The sequence below is a fragment of the Ornithorhynchus anatinus genome, chromosome 1, assembly GCF_004115215.2.
Source record: "Ornithorhynchus anatinus isolate Pmale09 chromosome 1, mOrnAna1.pri.v4, whole genome shotgun sequence".
Lineage (NCBI taxonomy): Eukaryota > Metazoa > Chordata > Mammalia > Monotremata > Ornithorhynchidae > Ornithorhynchus > Ornithorhynchus anatinus.
Window position 1 is genome coordinate 176,261,715 of NC_041728.1, and position 22,139 is coordinate 176,283,853.

General features: G+C 42.0%; 1 protein-coding gene across 1 annotated transcript in view; it reads left to right on the forward strand.

The window, feature by feature from the left end:
- Window positions 1-22,139, forward strand: part of CNTNAP5 (contactin associated protein family member 5) — a 746,584-nt gene that overhangs the window by 565,545 nt on the left and 158,900 nt on the right. The window lies entirely within an intron of this gene.

The window sequence follows — 22,139 nt, forward strand, 5'->3', positions numbered from 1 at the left end:
CACTTCGCTCCTCTTGTGCTAAGCTTGTGCCTCAGTTGTGCCTATCTCGCCACCGACCCCTAGCCCACATCTGCCTCTTGCCTGGAATGCCCTCCCTCTTAAGATCCGACAGACAATTGCTCTCCCCACCATCATAACCTTATTAAAGGCATATCTCCTCCAAGAGGCCTTCCCAAACTAAGCCCATCTTTCCTCATCTCCCACTCCCTTCTGTGTCACCCTGATCTGTTCCCTTTGCTCTTACCCCCTCCCCTCCCCACAGCACTTATGTCCATAATTGTAATTTTATTTATTTGTATTGATGTTTTTCTCCCACCCTGCCTCTAGCCTGCAAACCCATCGTGGGCGGGGAATCTCACTGTTTATTGTTGTATTCTACTCTCCCAAGTATTTAATACAGTCTCTGCTCATAGTAAGTACTCAGTAACCATGATCAAGTGAATAAATGAATGAAAGAAATATTTTATCCCTTCTAGTATGGGGAGGAGTTAGCTTTTAGTGCTTGGTCAAGACTAATTGGTGAATCAGTGGTATTTGTTGAGTGCTTACTGTGTGCAGAGTATTGTACTAAGCACTTAAGAGTGTACAGAAGTTGGAGACTCTCTCTGCCCACAAGGAGCATGTTGTCTCGAGAAGTGTCTTACCAGTCCAAACCCAATATACCTGATCTTCTAAGAAAGGTTTTAACAGTTCTGAGTACGTTTATTTGCATAGGGGCTATGGAAGGATGTTTTTTCAAGGAGAAGGAAAATAAGATTTTACAAGAGACAGGCTCAAAGCTCTGCAATAAATCGCAAATCACTTCCCACTCTTTCAGGCATGGTTACAATAAAACAAGAATCATTCATTCTAGGGGCTCTTGATGGGGAAAAATTCCATTTTTGACCTGCTTTATTGTTCTGTATTGGGAAGTAAGAGTGTATCATCATTATGATTAATATTTCCAAGGCACTTAACATTTTACCTTCGATTTTTTTTAAGTATAGCAATTCTATTTATTGAGCACTTACCACATGCTGAACACTGTACTAAGCACTTGGGAAATTATAGAACAACAGACGAGGCAGACACATTCCCTGCCCATAATAAGCCTACAGTCCAGTAGGGGAGACAGACTTCAAATGAATGAATTAATTATAGATATGTTCATAAGTGCTGTGGGGCTGAGTGGTGGGGGTGAATATCAAGTGACTATCCCAGACCAAGCCCCCCTTTTCCTCTGCTCCTCCTCCCCTCCCCATCACCCCGACTCGCTCCTTCTGGTCTACCTCCCTCCACACCCCACAGCACTTGTGTATATATGTACATATTTATCATTCTATTTTTTTATTAATGATGTGTATATATCTGTAATTCTATTTATTTATATTGATGCTATTGATGCCTGTTTACTTGTTTTTATACCTGTCTACTCCCTTCTAGAGCCCACTGTGGGCAGGCATTGTCTCTATTTGTTGTTGAATTATATTTTCCAAGTGCTTAGTACAGTACTCTGCACAAAGTAAGCACTCAATAAATACAATTGAATGAATCAATCAATCAATTAAGTGCTTAAAGGGCACAGATTCAGAAAGGGTTTGTGTATGACACATGTATAATATACACTTTACAAAGAGGAATGATTTTGCCTCTGCGCAATCTAAACAGCATCAGTTTGGATTTCTGTGCTCCCAAAATGGATGATACTGTCAACATGAGCAACATTAATCAAACGTCATAGTTCCTACATATCCTACAGATGATCACTCTCCCCTCCTTCAGAGCCTTATTAAAATGATGTGTCCTACAAGAGGCCTTCCCGGCTAAGGTCTCATTTTCCCTAGTCCCTCATGATTATAATAATAATAATAATGCTGGTTTTTGTTAAGTGCTTACTATGTGCCAAGCACTGTTCTAAGCACAGGGGTAGATACAAGGTAATCAGATTGTTCATTCAATAGTATTTATTGAATACTTACTTTGTGCAGAGCACTGTACTAAGCGCTTGGAATGTACAATTCGGCAACAGATAGAGACAATCCCTGCCCATTGATGGGCTTACAGTCTAATCGGGGGAGAAAGACAAAAATAATAGCAATAAATAGAATCAAGGGGATGTACATCTCATTAACAAAATAAATATGTTAATAAAAATATAGACAAATGAGCGGACAAGCACAGTGCTGAGGGGAGGGGAAGGGAAAGGGGGGGAAAAGGGGGCTTAGCTGAAGGGAGGTGAAGGGGGGGCAGAGAGGCAGCAGAGGAAAAAGGGGAAGCTTAGTCTGGGAAGGCCTCTTGGAGGAGGTGAGCTCTCAGTAGGACTTTGAAGAGGGGAAGAGAATTAGTTTGGCGGAGGTGAGGAGGGAGGATATTTTAGGACAGCGGGAGGTCGTGGGCCAGGGTTCGATGGCGGGATAGGAAAGAACGGGGGACGGTGAGGAGGTGGGTGGCAGAGGAGCGGAGCCTATGGGGTGGGCAGTAGAAAGAGAGAAGGGAGGACAGGCAGGAGGGGACAAGGTGATGGAGATCCTTGAAGCCTAGAGTGAGAAGTTTTTGTTTCGTACGGAGGTTGATAGGCAACCACTGGAGGTTTTTAAGAAGGGGAGTGACATGCCCAGAACATTTCTGCAGGAAGATGAGCCAGGCAGTTGAATGAAGAATAGACTGGAGTGGGGAGAGACAGGAGGAAGGGAGATTAGAGAGCAGGCTGACACAATAACCCAGCCGGGATATTATGAGAGCCTGTACCAGTAAGATAGCTGTTTGAGTGGAAAGGAACGGGTGGATCTTGGCGATATTATAAAGGTGAGACTGGCAGGTCTTGGTGATGGATTGGATGTGTGGGGTGAATGAGAGAGCCGAGTCAAGGATGACACCAAGGTTGCAGACTTGAGAGACAAGAAGGATGGTCGTACCGTCCACAGTGATAGGAAAGTCAGGAAGAGGACAGGGCTTGGGAGGGAAGATAAGGAGTTCAGTTTTGGACATGTGGAGTTTTAGGTAGCAGGCAGACATCCAGGTAGAGACGTCCTGGAGGCAGGAGGAGATACGAGCCTGAAGGGAGGGGGAGAGGACAGGGGCAGAGATGTAGATTTGTGTTTCACCTGCATAGAGATGATAGTTGAAGCCGTGAAAGCGAATGAGTTCACTGAGGGAGTGAATGTAGATGGAAAACAGAAGAGGGCCATGAACTGACCCTTGAGTAACTCCAACAGTTAGAGGATGGTGGGGGGAGGGGGAGGAGGAGCCTGCGAGGGAGACTGAGAATGAACAGCCAGAAAGATAAGAGGAGAACCAGGAGAGGACGGAGTCCGTGAAGCCAAGGTGAGATAAAGTGTGGAGGAGAAGGAGAACTTCGACAGTGTCAAAGGCAGCTGAAAGGTCAAGGTGGATTAGGATAGAGTAGGAGCAATTGGATTTGGCAAGAAGGAGGTCATGGGTGACCTTAGAGAGAGCAGTCTCGGTAGAGTGGAGAGGATGGAAGCCAGATTGGAGGGGGTCCAGGAGAAAATTGGAGTTAAGGAATTCTAGGCAGCAAGTGCTGCCTAAGGAATTCTGGCTGCAAGTGGGCAGGTTGTCCCATGTAGGACTCACTGTCTTAATCCCCATTTTACAGATGAGGTAACTGAGGCACAGTGAAGTTAAGTGACTTGACCAGAGTCACACAGCTGACAAATGGTGGAGCTGGGATTAGAACCTGTGACCTCTAACTCCCAGCTTGTGCTTTTGCCACTAAGCTATGCTGCTTCTGCATCACCCTTGCACTTGTTTTTGTACCTTTTATTCACCCTACCCACAGCCCCACAGCACTCATGTACCAGCTTGGACATAGGAGTCAGAAGGTAATGGGTTCTAATGCCGGCTCCCCAACTTGTCTGCTGTGAGACCTTGGGCAACTCTTTTCACTTCTCTGGGCCTCAGTTACCTCATCTGTAAAATGGAGATTGAGACTGTAAGCTCCACATGGGACAGGGACTATGCCAATCTGATATGCATGTATCCACATCAGCGCTTAGTAGAATGCCAGGCATATAGTAAACGCTTAACAAATGCCACACTACCTGTAATTTGTTTTAATGTTTGCTCCCCTTCTAGACTGTAAGCTCCTTGGAGGCAGGGAATGTGACCAACAGCTCCATTAGATTGTACTTACCGAAACAGTATGATGTTCTGCACAAAATAAGTGTTTTACTGTGAGGCATGTGTCCTTCTAGAACTGCACTTTCCAGTGGCCAGATGGAGAGCTAAAGTGATTAAAATGATGCTTCTACTGCTTGGACCAAAAAGGAAGGTGGTGTCCTGACGGAGAATACGGGAAGGAGTAGGACAAAGCAAGCACGAGGGGATCGTCTGTATTTATTCTTAGGTTGAAGGGGACTATTTCCTCACTGTGGATGCTTTCTACACACCACCTCTTAAAGAGCATTAACTAGTGCGTTAATTGTTGGTGCTCACTCAGCCAGAATTGTTCAGCAATTGACAACAGGGGTGAATCAACAATTATTTGTTTATAGTTTCTCTTTAGTGTGTGTTAACACACTTGACTCTAGGAAAGCTTAATGATGGGTATTAAGTGGTTCGAGTGCCTCAGATCAAAATGAACAGAGTCATATTGTGTTATGCACTGAACAGTTATGATGTTCCACTGTTTTTTCTTTAGCCTTTCCTACTCTCTCTGTCTCCCCAGTGAACGCATATGTGACGGAAAATACCAATATGAGATTTACAGTCCAGACTCTATTTTTGAACACATAAAAGAAGCTGTCCCTTGTTGTGTTGTCATGTTCGACGTTTACAATTCCTGGCGTTGTTTACTCTTTTGTGGCCAGTTCTTTCATTCCCTAAGTAGATTTTGCTCAAAAAGAGCTGTTCTTTTCTTGAGAGCATTGCGCCATATTGGTTGGTCTATCTTTGGCAATTTTCAGTTGGGAGGCAGCATTGTCTGCAGCTTTGTTTTATGGTGTCCTTGAAATATTTCCTCTGCCCTCCTTGCTTACAGTTTCCTCCCCCATTCAGCTCTTGTTTGGATACCAACCTCTCTATTCCCTATGCACAGCTTAGGCATTTCAGGAAACAATGTGTCAGTTTGTGCACTTCAGCATTTATTCATGAAATACTCCCTTTGTTGCCTAGAAAAAAATGAATGTGTCCTTCCAGCAGGTCGAACTCGCTCACCTTAATTGCACCATCTGTGGCATATGGATTTTTGCCAATAGGGAGCTTTCCTCAGGTTGGAGTAACTAATGTTCATGCTCAAAGTATGGTCCTTTGTATTAAGTGCTCGAGCTTCGACTTAATGACAGTGATAATGATAGTTTTCGTTAAGTGCTTACTATGTGCTAGGCACTGTACTAAACACTGGTGAGGATAAGCAAATTGAGTTGGCACAGTCCCTGTCCCACGTGGAGCTCACAGCTTCAATCGCCATTTTACAGAGGAGGTAATTGAGGCAAAGAGAACTGAAGTGACTTACCCAAGGACACTCAGCAGACAAGTGGCAGAACTGGGATTAGAATCCATGACTTTCTGACTCCCAGGCCCATATTCTATCCTTTGTGCCGTGTTGCTTCTCTAATAATAATTATGCTATTTGTTAAGTGCTTAACCATGTGCCAGGAACTGTTATACTCTCCCTAGCTCTTAGTTCAGTTCTCTGCACACAGTGAGTGCTCAGTAAATACATTTGATTGATTGATTGATTGGCAAAGTAGATGAGATGAAGGTATGGTGAGTAGGTTTGTCGTTAGAGGAAGGAAGTGGATGGGCTGGATTAGAGTAAGAATTAGGGAGGTAAGGTAGGAAGGGACAAGGTGATTGAGTGCACAGAAGTGGGATCCCTGTGGGCAAACCACCCATCCCACTTCTGTGCAGAAAGAGGGTAGGAACTTTCTAGTCCGGAGGTTCTAGGCCCTATACCTGCTAGGGTTGCCCAGGGGAGCTGCCCTGGATATCATGGGATACCTTGATCTTGAAACTCTATATAAGCCATCCCTTGATCCCATGGCTGCCTCCAGTTATTGCCCCATTTTCCTCTTACCATTCTTCTCCAAATTCCTTGAGCGAGTTGGAGTGTATACAACTATCTCCATTTCCTGTCTTCCAATTCTCTCCTTGACTCCCCCTTTAAAAATTTGGTTTCCATCTCCTTCACTCCACTGAAACTACCCTTTCAAGCGTCCCTAATGATCTCCTTCTTGCCAAAAAAATGGCCTCTACTCCGTCCTATTTCTCCTCAATTTCTCAGCTGCCCTCCACCCTGTTGACCAGACCTTCACTGACACTGTCCTCTCCTGATTCTTAACTTGTCTCTCTGGCCATTCATTCTCAATCTCCTTCACGAGCTCATCCTCTTTCTCCCACCCCCTAAATGTGGGGATCCCTCAAGACTCAGTTCTGTGTCCTTTCCTATTCTCCATCTACACCTAGTCTCTTGAATAAATCATGCTCCTTTGTCTTCAACTACCATCTCTATGAGAATGATGTTCCCAAATCTACATCTCCAGCCCTGATCTTTCTCCTCTGCTGTCACAGATTTTCTTCGGCCATCAGAATATCTCTCCCTGGATGTCCACCAAACACCTTAAATTTAATGTCTAAAACAGAACTCCTTATATTCCCACCGATACCCTTTCATATCTCTTTAGACAACAATGTGGGTATTTGTTCAGCGCTTACAATGTGCCAAGCACTGTTCTAAGCGCTGTGGTAGGTACAAGGTAATCGGGTTTCCCATGTGGGGCTCACAATCTTCATCTCCATTTTACAGATGAGGTAACTGAGAGGCATAGAGAAGTGAAATGACTTGCCCCAAGGTCACCACAGCTAACAAGAGGCAGAAGCCAGGATTAGAACCCATGACCTCTGACTGCCAAGGCCTGTGCTCTTGTCCACCAAGATGTGGGCCACTGGCCAGCAGCGGAGACAGGCAAAAAGGAGGGCACATACTCACTTCTGCCTGTCCAGATCATTTTTCTACCAGAAATATTCAATCCATGTTTCCCTCACTCCTCAACAACCACCTCCAGTGGTTTGTCCATCCACCTCTGCATCAAACAGAAACTCCTATCATAGGACTTTAAATGCACTGAATCAGTTGCCCGCTCCAACTTCAACTCCCTTACCACACTACACTCTTTCTAATACTATTTATACTCGTGTCCTTTCTACGCCCATCTATCCTTGTCACTGACCCTCTTGCCCACGAGTCCCTGCCTTCTGGCCTGAAATATGCCCTCCCTCTTCATATCTGAAGGACGCTCCCCATCTTCGAAGCTTTATTAAATACTCCTTCCCAAGAGTCCTTCCTACTAAACCCTCTTTCTATCTTCATTCCCACTCACTTCTCCATTGCCCCTGAACTTGGACCTGCACCCTTGATCCACCCTCCCTCATCCCCATAGCACCTATGTGTACCTTTGTACTTGATTTAATTTATGTATGTTAATGTCTATCTCTTCTTCTAGACTGTAAGCTCGTCAAGGGCCAGAAATGTGTGTCCCAAGTGTATTGTATTGTACTCTCCCCAGCATTTAATACAGTGCTCCACCCACAGTAAGCACTTATTAATATTAAATTCAATTCATTGATTGAATGGTTTCCTCATTCCCTTTTCCCTCAACTCCCTTGGGAAAATATGTGTATTTTTCTTCTTCTACATATTTCATTCATCTGTTTATCTGTGGGCTTTCATTTACAGGCCACCCCGTGAAAAACATTCACTGTTCTAACTAGATGATTGCATATGGGTCTCTATTGTGCAGAAGGAAATCCCAACATTGCTTAGAATTCTTTCCTTATTGACATGCACTGTCAGAAAAATAATTCTCCAGTCCCCCAACAATGTCCTATCCAAAATACACAGAGAAAACCTTGCTATATGGACCAACATGTGTTGTCTGAAAAATGTTCTCTAATCCCCTAACAGTGTTCTGTCCAATACAAAGAGAAAACCTGTGGTATGGGACACTTAAATGTACCTCTGAAATGTATCTTTAAACATCCTAACCTGCCATAGCAGCAACCTTGCAAATTCAATTTGTTAATGACACAACCAAATAAAAACTTCACCAAGGAGAAGGGAGAAGCTGGAGTTTGATTACTTTTTCTCCTAGGTGTTATTTTCCACTTGATCCTTTTCTAATGTCTTTAAGGACTTGAACAAATATTAGTGAAAATATCCTTGCCTGATGGACAGGTGGCAACACATCTAATGGCAAAATTTTCTTTATGTAGTCAATATTTTCAAGATTTGGGCTACCCAACATATTGGCCAAATATTTGTTATCCATGTAAGGTAAAAGAAGTAAAGAAGTAAAAGGAAGACAGTCAAGAGGACCTTCCACTAGGCCTGGGAGTCAGAAGGATCTGGGAATCCTGGCTCTGGGGCTTGTCTGCTGTATGACTTTGGGCAAATCACATAATAATAATAATAATAATAATGATAATGGTATTTGTTAAGCACTTATTATATGCCAGGCACTGTACTAAATTCTAGGAGGGATACAAGCAATTGGATTGGAAACAGTCCCTGTCCCACATGAGACTCACAGTCTTAATCTCCATTTTACAGATGTGGTAACTGAGGCACAAAGAAGTTGTGTCTTGCCCCAAACTACCCATCCTCTGTATTAATGTGCATATGGATATTCAGTTGTGCATTCTATTGTTTATTCAGGATAGCCATATCTGTTTTGCCTTGTCCTTCCTTTGCTCCCGCTATCTTGTGTCTTGCCCCAAACTACCCATCCTCTGTATTAATGCGCATATGGATATTCAGTTGTGCATTCTATTGTTTATTCAGGATAGCCATATCTGTTTTGCCTTGTCCTTCCTTTGCTCCCGCTATCTTTAAGCATTTGGTTTCTATTAGTCACCCTGAATAGATTGTAAACTCATTGAAGTCAACTCTATGTTCCTTCATAGACTGAGAAGCCCCACATAGGACAAACAAAATATCTAATCTGAATGTCTTGTATCTACCCCAGCACCTAGTTGAATGGTTAGTGAGTATAACAAAAACCAAAATTATTATTATTATTATTATTATTATTATTAATTTGATGTGTCTTCTTTCTGTTTGACACTACCAAGTGTTTAGTAAAAGCTCTCAGCAGATGCTCACTAAATGACAACTATCTGATTGTTAAAAGCGGTCAGTAGTTTATAGATGATTTCAGTTATTCATGTTATTCCTGTTCTTTATGTCTACCAGTAATTGAGTATTGGCTTTTCTGTCACATTCCCTGCCTTTGATTTTAGGCAGGTAACTCAAACCTTTGCGCATCTGCAGAAAGTGATTTGGCTATACAGATTTTGAACCCTTTGAAGACAGGGGTCATGTCTTTTATTAATATTTTCTTTTCCGACAAGTATTTAGAACAATAATAGAGTAGGAGTGGAATAAGCACTATTGATGAGTATAATAATAATAATAATAATAATGGTATTTGGTAAATCCTGATTTTATGCCAAGCTCCAGACCAAGCACTGAGGTAGGAGGGAAGCAGCATGGCATAGTGGATACAGCCCGGCCCTGGGAATCAGAAGGTCATGGGTTTTAAATCCAGCTCCACCTCATCTGCTGTGTAGCCTTGGGCAAGTCACTTTACTTCTCTGTGTTTCAGGTACCTCATCTGTAAAAGGGGGATTAAGACTGTGAGCCTCAAGCGGGACAGGGACTGTGTCCAGCCTGATTTGCTTGTATCCACTCCAGTGCTTAAGTCAGTGCCTGGCACATAGTAAGAGCTTAACAGTTATCAGTTTGGACAATTACTCTCTCCTCCTTCAAAGCCTTATTGAATGCATATCTCCTCCAAGAGGCCTTCCCTGACTAAGCCCTCATTTTCTCTTCTCCCTCTCCCCTCTGTGTCATCCTGACTTGCTCCCTTCATTCAGTCCCCCACCATACAATCCCACGGCAATTATGTATCTGTAATTTATTTAATGTCTGTCTCCCCCTCTAGACTGTAAGCTCATTGTGGTCAGGGAATGTGCCTGTTTACTGTTATATTGTACTCTCCAAAGCGGTTAGTAAAGTACTTTGCACACCTTAAGCAACCAATTAATTCATTCACTCAATCGTATTTAATAATAATAATTATTATTATTATTATGGTATTTGTAAAGTGCTTACTATATGCCCAACACTGTTCTAAGCGCTGGGGTAGACACAGGGTATTCAGATTGTCGCACGTGGGCCTCACATTTTTTAATCCCCATTTTTACAGATGAGGTAATTGAATCACAGAGAAGTAAAGTGACTTGCCCAGGGTCACACAGCAGACAATGGATTTACCAAATACCATTATTATTATTATACTCATCAATAGTGCTTATTCCACTCCTACTCTATTATTGTTCCAAATACTTGGTGGAAAAGAAAATATTAATAAAAGACATGACCCCTGTCTTCAAAGGGTTCAAAATCTGTATAGCCAAATCACTTTCTGCAGATGAGCAAAGGTTTGAGTTACCTGCCTAAAATCAAAGGCAGGGGATGTGACAGAAAAGCCAATACTCAATTACTGGTAGACATAAAGAACAGGAATAACATGAATAAGTCATTTACTGAGCACTTACTGTGTGAAGAGCACTGTACTAAGCTCTTGGAAAGTACAATTTGGCAACAGATAGAGACAATCCCTACCCAACAACGGGCTCACAATCTAGAAGGGGGGAGACAGGCAACAAAAGAAGAAGACAGTCATCAATAGAGTAGACAGGCATCAGGTTGGACATGGTCCCTGTCCCACAAGGAAGGAGAACAGGTAGTGAATCCCCCTTTCACAGATGAGGAAACTGAAGTACAGAAAAGGTAAATGACTTGCCCAAGGTCACCATCAGGCAAGTAGTAGAATCAGAATTGGTACCCAAATCCCCTGAATCCCAGGGCTAGGATCTTTCCAGTAGCTCACCCCGCTTCTCCAGAGTATATTGCAATGATTTATTTATGAACATTTTTAGAGTATTTTGGAGCTTTTCTAAATGTTCAATATTGTTACTGAAGCTGTTAAAAAACCTAATAGTTTTTTCCTCCCAATATTTTCAGAAAACATGCATTCCTGTTTCCTAAGCTGCATCTGAGCCCACATCTGGCTTTTTCTCTCACTTCCCATTCTGTTCTGATTATCTTCATTGGTAACAATTGAAGGAGCCATAAATAACTCATCAGCTAGTGATATTTTGGGAGGCTTCTCTCAAATTAAAAAAAGACATTTAAAAATCATGCTTGAAAATCATTTTTCATTCCCAGTGTACTTGCCTTTGTAACCAACTTTGGGGCAGTAGAAGTGGAAAGGCAAAGGTAGAAGCTTTGAATCACATCAACATTCCTTGCTGGAAAGTTTAAGGCCTCCTGAAAGAGTTAATATATCATTCCCAAAGCATTTTCCTATTGCAATTTGCTGCAGGCTGGTTACTTTTTCTGTAATATTTTCTCAACAGATAAAATGTTCGAGTTCCCTACCTACACCCCAGCCAAAAAAACAAGAATACTAAATTTCATTGAGGGAAAATGACTGGTTTATGGTTAACCAGATCATACAAAGAATGAAATCCTTGACCTTATGATTATTTCTTCTCTACTAGGCTATAAACTGAGGTTCTAAAATTGCTTTCTTCAATTAATGCATCAGTGTTATTTATTGAGCACTTACAGTGTGCAAAGCAATGTACTGAACACTTTGGAGAAATACAGTACAACACATTTGCTGCACATAGTGTCTAAAGGGAGAGACAGCATTAGTATATAATCAATAAATAACAGATATGGACATAAGTCCTGTGGGCCTGATAGTGGGGTGAATGCCAAGTGTCCAACTTGCCCAAGTTCATAGATGATGCAGAAGGAAGAGGGAGCTGATGAAAAAAGTCTTAATTGGGGATGCCCTCTTGGAGGATATATGACCTTAATAAGGCTTTGAATGTGGGGAGGCTGGTTGTGTGGTAAATATGGAGGAGGAGGAGGGAGTTCCAGGTGAGAGGGTGGATGTGGGAAAGGGCTCCAAGATTTGCCTTTCCCTCTCCATCCAAACCGCTACCTTGTTGGTAACAAATCTGTCATTTATCCCAAACTGGCATTACTGCATCAGCCTCCTGTCTGATCTCCCATCCTCCTTCTCTCCCCACTTCAGTCGCTATACTTCACTCTGCTGCCCAGATCTATCTTTCTACAGAAATGATCCTGGGCATGTCACTCCCCTCCTCAAAAATCTCCAGTGGTTGCCTATCAACCTTCGCATGAAGCAAATTACCTCCTTAACATATTGGCTTCAAAGCGCTCCAATCACCTTGTTCCCCTCCACCTCACCCTCCCCTTCTCTCCTTTAAACTGCCCGTCCACACACCTCTCACCACTAAACCTTCTCGCTGGGGCTCATTCTCACCTGTCCCCGCTTGGTATGACCCCTGGCCATGTCCTACCTCTGCGCTGGCGAATGCCCTCCCTTCCTTCACATCCAACCAGACTAAGCTTCTGCTTCCTCCTCACTCAAAGCCCCTATTGAGGAACCTCACTATCCTTCCAGGGGACCTTTCCCAGACTGAGCCCCCATTTTCCCTCTTCTCCTTCTCCCCCTCCCCATCATCCCTACTCCTTCCGTGCTCTACTCCACTTCCCCACTCCACAGCACTTGTGTATATTTGTACATATTATTCTATTTTATTAATGATTTGTATCATATCTATAATTCCTATTTATCTATTTTGATGCTACTGATGCCTATTTGTTTTGTTCTGATGTTCTGTCTCCCCCATCTAGCCTGTGATCCATTGTTGGTAGGGATTGTCTCTGTTGCCGAATTATACTTTCCAAGTGCTTAGTACAGTGTTCTGCACACAGTAAGCACTCAATAAATATGATTGAATGAATGAATGAATGAGATAGGACCTGGGTATAGTGAGCAAGCTGATGCTAGAGAAGTGAAATGTGCACACTGGCTATAGTGATGTAAGGTAGCGAGGGGAGAGCCTACTTGAGTCCTTTAAAGCTGATGATAAGGAGTTTCTGTTGATGCTTAGGTGGATTGGGCAACCACTGGAGGTTCTTGAGGAATGGGGAGATGTGGACTGAATTTTTTTTTTTTTTTTTAGTAAACACGATCCTGGCAGCAGAGTGAAAGCATTGACTGGAGGTAGGGAGAGATAAAAGGAAGGGAGGTTCAGCAAAGGATGCAGATACAGTAGTCAAGTTGGGCTAAGATAAGTGATTGGATCAGATTGTAGCGGTTTGTGTGGAGAGGAATAGTGTCATTGAGTGCCATCATTTAGGTTCTTCTATGGACTCATTCTTCATTTCATAAGCTAATTTCATAAGGTAAGTAGGAATAGAACTTGGGGATTTACTGGGTGGAATACACCACATTAAACACTCTGGAAGTACAAGGCAAAAAAGTGACACATCCCTGCCCACAAGCAACTTACACTTGGAATGCCTAAACCTTTGTTCCAAGACCATAGTATTTCAGTGTTCTTTCTGAGGTTGAGGTTGACAGCTGGGGGCCACCTAAATGTGCAAAAGAAGGAAGTGTTTTTAAGAAATTATAAATATAAATAAGCCATGCTGGGTCGAATCCGGGTGGTCCATCCATCTCCTCAGTCTGTCTCCGAGAATATTCATGCGACTGTATTTACTGAGTGCTTACTGAATGAAGAGCAAGAGAGGCCTGGTAATTGTTTGACCTATTTTATATGTGACCTCCTAGAGAATTTTGTAAACTATTGGCATCCAGGCATTTTCCCACGGTTAACATATGACAGATCTCTTATCTGTGCATTTTATGTGAACTCCTCCTTGACATCTTTTGATATCTGCCAAGCCAGCGCTTTCCTGGTTAATGAATTCCATATCCTTACCACCTGTTTTCAAGCACATCTCTGTTTCCTCCCAGTGAACATGCTCTTAGTTTATTGCATTGTTCTTCAGCATCTTTTTATTTTTAGACTATCACTGAGACAATTTGTGACTTTGGTCCTGTATCACCCAAATATCACACTATTTCCTCCTCTGCCCAGAGACCTGAGCAGCGAGGAAAGAGGAGGGAAGGAGTTGGGAATAGCCTACAGATTCAGAATGAAGAGCTAAAGCAAACCTGCTGAGTAAAAACTCCTCTCTACTTAAAGTTATCTAAAGCAAACAAGTAAATAAGCAGATTAGCCACTGTATGGTCCATGAAACTATTGTCGGGGAAAACTGTGCTTGATTCCCTTGAGCTAGGAAGGTAAAGGCAGAGAGGGAATTAAAGGATCCAGCTTTTCTTCATCTATTTTGTGCTTGGATTCAGGATGAGAATTGACCTAATAAGAGTACTGGCAGGTATTAGGTGCTTAATAGATGTCAAGTGCTGTGCTAAAGTTAGATGCAATCAGTGTTATGTACTGAGTGCTTACTATTTACGGAGCACTGTTCTAAGCACTGGGAAGAGTACAGTCAAGAGAATTAGCAGACCTGTTCCCTGCCCATAGTGAATTTACAATATAGATGGGGAGACAGACATTACTATGAATAAATAATGCATAATAAATAAAGTTTGATTCCACATTATCATTAAGGATGCTGCTCCTGTCCTCCAACAGAGCTCACAGTTTAAGAGATAGGAAAACCCATTATCAGTTGCACACTTTACAGTTGAGGAAACTAAGTCCCAGAGACACAAGTGACTTGCCCAGAGGAACAGTGTGGCCGAGTGAAAAGAGCCCAGATCTGGGAGTCAGAGGATCAGGGTTCTAATCCTGGGTCCTCGACTGTCTACTGCATGACCTTGGATAAGTCGTGTAATGTCTCTATGCCTCAGTTTCCTCATCTGTAAAATGCAGGTGCAATTCCAGTTCTACCTCCTATGTAAATTGGGAGCCCTTTGTGGGTCAGGGATTGTGTCTGACCTGATTATCTTATATATTTCCCAGTGCATGACAGAGAGTAAGTGGTTAGCAAATTCCACAGTTATTATTGCCCGTGGTGCTCTTGCAGGTCAGGGGCAGAGATGGGATAAGAACCTGCAACTCCTGATTCCCAGTCTGTGCTTCCTAAACTATGCCACTAAACTATATAAGCTCCTCCTTTAGACTGAAAACTACATGTGGGCAGGGAATATGTCTATAAACTCTGTTGTATTCTACTCTTCCAAGAGCTGAGTATATGCTCTACACACAATGAGTACTCAATAAATATCATTGTCTGATCGATGAAATTGTATTCTTTATAACTATAAAAAAACGCTTATGCTTACACATTGTGTGCTAAGCACCTGGGAGAGTGCAATACAGTTGGTAAACATGATACCTACCCTCAGGAAATTGACAGTCTGATAGAAGTTTGGCTGTTTCCAAGATCTGAAATTTCCAAGACCACTGTTCTCAGAGAAGTGTAAGAGATTTCTCAGACATATTTTTCTTTCTTACTGCTGTAGCAGTCAAAATGGGATGTTAGGTGATGACTGAGATTTCTGTGCCCCCAAATTTCTACCTGAGACAAAATGAAGTGTTTTTCATAAGGTCTCACACCCAAACATACACACACAAATGCACTCGTCCCCTATTATTCTTGTTTGTCTTCTTGTCTTTCTCTGCCTTTCAATTTTCCATTCACAACCTGACACCAAACCGATTCCAAGCTACTGGGTCATCAGCCAAGGCCTTGACAATTTATACATGGACAGACTTTTCTCACTCAGTAACATTGTACAGAGAGGATGAGGGTACTACTGGTCACGGGTTAATTGGGAACCTTGGGAGTGGTAGAGTGTAAACTAAGATCAAAGGGAGACTGAGAGGAAATAAGTGGCTCAGGGGTAGCCCATTAATAGTAGCTAAGCTCAGGTCCGACTAAACTTCAGGATCTCTAAATGAAAGCCCTCAACACGTAAATGATCCAGGTTGTTGATTCTTTGAACAATTGGATAGAACTTTGGAAATCTGAATAGAGTGTTTAGCAGCTGCACAGCAGTTCCCCAATCTGCGAGCCTCATGCGGGACAGAGATTGTGTCCCACCTGATAATTTATACATACCCCAGGGCTGTACTAAGCAGATGGGAGAGGACAATAGAACAGTGTTGGTAGGCACATTCTCTGCTCACCATGAGCTTATAGTCCAGTAATTTTGCTGCCATAGAAATTTTTAATGGTACTGAAACTTTTGATGAACTCTTTAACCTCCATCTTGAGCGTCTCCCTCATGTCACCAAACAGGCTTGAAATTGGTTTAAATTTGGATGCCCAAGGAAACCGTTAGCGCTCTGGCAGGTTTTTTTTTTTTTTTTTTTTTTAAGTGCTCATTTATCTAATTTGATGCCAGGATTCTGAAACATCTGACAATACATTAGCAGTCTATGCCAATGTAAAAGACCTTTAATTGACTTGTTCCTATTGACTGAGATCCTAGAAAGCAGCCTCCATTAATGGTGTATAATTATTGGAGACAAGGGATAGGTTTGCCAGCACAAGACTTTAGTGCTGGTTGCAGTATATCAAGTTATATTCACTTCTCTAGACATTTTCCATTGATAGCAACAAATGGGCTTCCTGGGAAATGATGTAACAAATCATGTCTGCAATTCAAAATATACTACAGCTGGGAGTGATGTGGCCATACTCTCATTGTAATCACACAGTCCCACATCTTTAAGACCTGTTATTCATCTTACTTTTTAATCTGGTTCTGTTACCATTAGACTTGTCAGCTATATTTTTCTAGTCTTTAATGCAATACTTTGTTTTAGGTGAATCATAATTTAGTTTGCTCCATTAACTTATCTTTTTTGTGGTAATAGCGTAGTGCAGTGCTGGCAATTCTTCATTAAATAAATAATTAAAAAATCACATTTGATGACTATCGAAGTGAGAACTGGAAAACATCCTAGATCCAGAAAGATAATTCCCTGATTCTAATTCCGAAATGTTCCTTAGGAAGATTTTTTACTCTGAATAGTTACTTTCACCATCTACCTGGGACAGTTTTCTCCCCAAAGATTCTTTTAATGTTTAAAATTATTTTGCTCATATCCGTCCTCGGTATTCCTGGTAAATAAACTTGCTGAATCATTCCTCGTTCCATTATGTCAATAGGGTGGCTACTTGGATTTTTCTACATATTTTCCCTACTGAGTTCTTCCACATTTCAAATAGTTGCTCAGTACTACAATATTCCTTAATACTTGGCAGAGAGAAATGAAAGGATGCAAGCGGGTGGATTCCAGTAGGCACCATTACATTCTTTTTATCGAAAGAGATTTGAAAAGACAAGATACCCTTTGCAAATAGCATTTACTGTTTGCTTTTCTATTAATAGGAGCTTCCAGTTCTCCAATCATCTTTGTTTTTTCAACATAAGGCCCTCTGATTTGTCTAAACTCTGCTTTCCTTAAAAGAATGGAAGGCACTCCACCCTCAGCATTGATGATTAACTTGGCTTTTGTACCTCTTAAGCACTTTGATACCACTCCAACACCCCATTTAAATAAGAATTTAAATATTCTTATACTCTTCTATTTCCCCTATCCCTAATCTATCTTGATGTCTGTCTCCTGTGGACTCCTCATGGGTAGAGATTATTTCAACTAAATCTGTTGTATTGTACATTCCCAAGAACTTAATACAGTACTCTGTGAATGGTAAGAGCATCATAAATACCAATGATTGATTCTGATAAGAATGAACAGAATTGTAGTCATCTTCTTACTACTTAATAAGATACGCTACTTTTATGGCAAAAAATAACATTCTTCTATTTCAATCTAAAATTTAGGGTAGTATTCTAGATGATGATCTCTCTCAACATTCTCTGACTCAATCAAAAAATGAGTAGTTTGCCAACAAGTATTTGTTTTGAAGGAATTGTATATGTTTGACTCTATTTTCTAGAAGAATTCTAGGAGGATTGAATGTCTATTTTTTCTGATAGAGGAATCTCCTTAGGTGTCCCAGAATATGGCAGGGTCATGGTGATTTCGGTAGAACCTGTGATCTTTGAGGTCAAGCATAGTAAGAATTTTTTTTTTTTAGATTATTGATTTTTCTATATTGTATTCTAGTGGAAAGACCATAGGCCTGGCAGTCAGAGAACCTAGGTCCTAATTCTTGCCCTTTCACTTTCCTGCTTCGTGATCTTGGGCAAGTCTCAAAACTTTTCTGGGCTTCAGGTTCCTCATCTGTAAAATGCAAAATATATACCTGTTCTCCATCCCATATGAACTGCGAATCCCTGAATAGTACAGGGACTGTCTGCAACCTGAAGATCATATGCCTTCCCCAGTGCTTATTACAGTGAGTAGGTTGGCTTTAGAGGACCAAAGCATTCAGACTATGTTGTAGTAGCAAGGCAACTCTCAGCCATAATTCTCCACCATTTTTTCTTAAGATATTTGGTTTCCTCATGGAGGGCTCAAGGCATAGAACAGTTCTCAGTGCTTAGAACAGTGCTTGACACACAGTAAGCACTTAACAAATAAAAAAAATCAGTCTTTCAGCACAAGACTTGTTCCACAGTCTGGAAAATAGGGTGGGGTTTTGTGGGTGAAGTTCTCCTGGACAGACTTGCCCCCCTCCAAAACACTCTTCATGGATCTGGGACACCACTGTTCCCCCAAGTCCCAAGTGTAAAATCCTGGGCCTCCACTGGTTGGAGAAACAGCATGGTTTATGGACAGAGCATAATCCTGGGAGTCAGAAGGACCTGAGTTCTAATCCCAGTTCCTCCACCTGACTGCTCTGTGACCTTGGGAAAGCCATTAGCTTCTCTGTGCCTCAATTACCTCATCAGTAAAATGGGGATTAATAGTGTCAACCCCTTGTAGGACAGTGACTCTGTTCACCAAGATTAACTTGTATCTATCCCAGTGCTTACAACAGTGCTTGGCATATAGTAAGCACTTAAGTTCCGTAACAAGTACCATAAAAAGTGGCTAATAAGGTAGGTTGTGTAGGAGCTGATTGAGTGCATTAAAGTCAATGGTAAGGAATTTGGTAAGGTGAATCTGTTTTATGCAATGGTGGAGGGCTAGATACTCTCAAGATGAGTCACAAACTAAGAATCAGATGGTAAATTCAATGCTGTTGTGGTCTGAATGGCTGATATGTAACTAAGGAAGCAGCAGGGCTCAAGTAGGGCAAGCTCTGTGCCGAGATAAGTTTTTAATGGGCCTTTGAAAGAGGAAAGAGGGATGTGGTCTGGTGAAGCAGATTTTTTATTGTGAAAAGGCTCATGACTTCATAGCATTTACACAGAGTTCTAAGGGAAGAATTGTTCATTATTTACTGTAAATTCCTGTGAGTTAAGTAACTTGAGTCATGGCGGTTTCAGCTGTTTTAGGGGGTGTACCTGGGTGTCACTGTGTCTGTATGTTTGTAAAAGCAACCTTGTTTCTGTTTCTGGAAAGATAGAAAAGAAAGAGTTAGGGAGAAGGGGGAAGTGTGTTTGTGAGTACATATATGTGAATATATCAGGATTGTATGTGTGTGGGAAACTAAACACACAATAGGACAGGGTGTTTCAGGCATCTATTAAATAAACACAGCCTTAAAGCAGAATGGCCCAGTGGAAAGCTCACAGGCCTGGGAGTCAAAGAACCTAGGTGCCTGGCTCATAGTAGCTCTTAATAAATACGATTAAAAAAAGTCTGTGTTGCGTGACCTTGAGAAAGTCACTTAAATTATCTGTGTCTCAATCAATCAATCGACCTGATTTATTGAGAATTTATGGGGTGCAGAGCACTGTACTATGATCTTGGAAGACTATGATATAAGAGATATGGTGGACATGTTCCCTGCCCACAAGGAGTTAACAGTCTAGAGGAGGAGACAAACCTTATAATAGATTTTGGATATGTACATAAATGCTGTGGAGCTGCAAATAGGGTGAAGAAAGGGTACAAATCCAAGTGCAAGAGTGATGCAGAAGGGAGAGGGATTAGGGGAAATGGGGGCTGAGTTGGAATAGGCCTCTTGGAGGAGCTGGGATTTTAATAAGGTTTTAAAGGTGGAGAGAGTGGTGGTCTGTCAGATATGAAGAGGGAGGAAATTCCAGGCTAGAGGAAAGACATGAGAAAGGGGTTGGCAGTGAGATGAATGAGAATGAATTACAGAGAATAGGTTGGTGTTACAGGACAGAAGAGAGTGTGCTGGGTTGAAGAAGGAAATTAATGATAGGAAAAGGGCAAGGTGATTGAGTGCTTTAAAGCCAGTGGTAAGGAGTTTCTGTTTGATGTGAAGGTGAATGGGGAACCAGTGGAGATTCTTGGGGAGTGGGAAAACATGGACTGAATGTTTTTATAGAAAGATTATCAATGCAGCAGAGTGAATTAATTCACTCATTCATTCAATCGTATTTATTGAATGCTTGGTCTGTGCAAAGCACTATCCTAAGGGCTTGGGAGAGTACAATACAACAACAAACATTCCCTGCCCATAACAATCTCACAGTCTGAAGGAGGAGACAGACATTAAAATACATAGATACGTAAATAAATAAATAAATAAATGAATACCAGAAACATTAATGAGGTGATAAGCGGGAAGATGAATGAAGGAAGCAAGTGAGGGTGAGCAGAAAGGAGTGGGAGAAGTGGAGAGGAGGGCTTAGTCAGGAGAGTTTTCTTGGAGGAGATGTGGCTTCAATAAGGCCTTGAAATGGGGAAGAGAAATTATCTGTCTGATTTGAGGAGGGAGGGCATTCCAATCCAGAGACAGAATGTGGGCTAGAGTTCGACAGCCAGATAGACAAGATTGAGGTATAATGACAAGGTAGGCATTAGATGAACAAAGTATGTGGGCCGGCTTGTACTAGGAGAGTAGTAAGGTGAGGTAGGACAGAGCAAGGTGATTGACTGCCTTATAAAGCCAGTGATGCGGAGTTCTTGTTAAATGTGGAGGTGGTTGGGCAACCACTGCTGTTTCATAAGGAGTGGAGAAACATGGTGTGAATGTTTTGGATGGAAAATGATCCTGGGAGCAGAGTGGAGTATGGACTGGACTGGGGAGAAACAGGAGGCAGGGAGGATAGCAAGGAGGCTGATACAGTGATCAAGGTGGGATAGAATAAGTGCTTGCATTAATGTCATAGCATCATGGAGTACCGGATAGAGCACAGGTCTGGGAGTCAGAAGGTCATGGGTACTAACCCCAACTCCATCATTTGTCTCCTGTGTGACCTTGGACAAGTCCACTTCTCTGTGCCTCACTTACCTCATCTGTAAAATAGGGATCGAGACTGTGAGCCCCATGTGGGACAGGGACTGTGTTCAACCCGATTTGCTTGTATCCACCTCAGCACTTAGCACAGTACCTGTCACAAAGTAAGCACTTAAGAAATGCCACAATTATTGTTGAGCCTGGAAGTCAGATGTTCATGGTTCTAATCCAGACTCTGCCACTTGTCTGCTGTGTGACCTTGGGCAACTCACTTCATTTCTCTGTCCCTCAGTTACCTTATCTATACAATGGGGATTGAGAATGTAAGCCCCACATGGACCAGGGACTATGTCTAATTCAGTTTGCTTGTATACAGTCCAGAACTTAGTACACTGCCTAGCACATAGTAAATGTTTAACAAATACCGTCATCATTATCATTATTTTTAGCAGTTTGGATGGAGAGGAAAGGAAGGATTCTAGCGATTCATTTATTCAATAGTATTTACTGAGCGCTTACTATGTGCAGAGCACTGTACCAAGAGCTTGGAATGACAAATCGGTAACAGATACAGTCCCTGCCCTTTAACGGTCTTACAGTGATGTTGTGAAGGTAGAACTGACAGGATTTAGTGATGACCTGAACAGTAATAATAATAATCATGGTTACATTTGTTAAATACTTACTGTGTGCCAAGCACTGTACTGAATGGTGGGGGAGGGTCAAGATGATCAGGTTGGACATAAATTCCATTCCACGTAGAGTTTACAGTCATAGCAGGAGGGAGTGGGATTTAATTCCTGATATACAGATGAAGAAACTGAGGCACAGAGAAGGTAATATCTGGATTTCCACCTGCAGTGCTCTGCAGTTCATGCACTGTAATGAAGGAAGCGTGCTGTGGAGGTGAGGCAATACTGTGGGTTAGTGATATGAGACTGACAAAGGGATAGAGGCTTGAGTGAGTTAAGTTCAGTAGAGAAAGTGCTGTTAAGGGTGTCAGTTTGTGCCTCAAGGAAATGTAATTTGGGTATGGAGATTG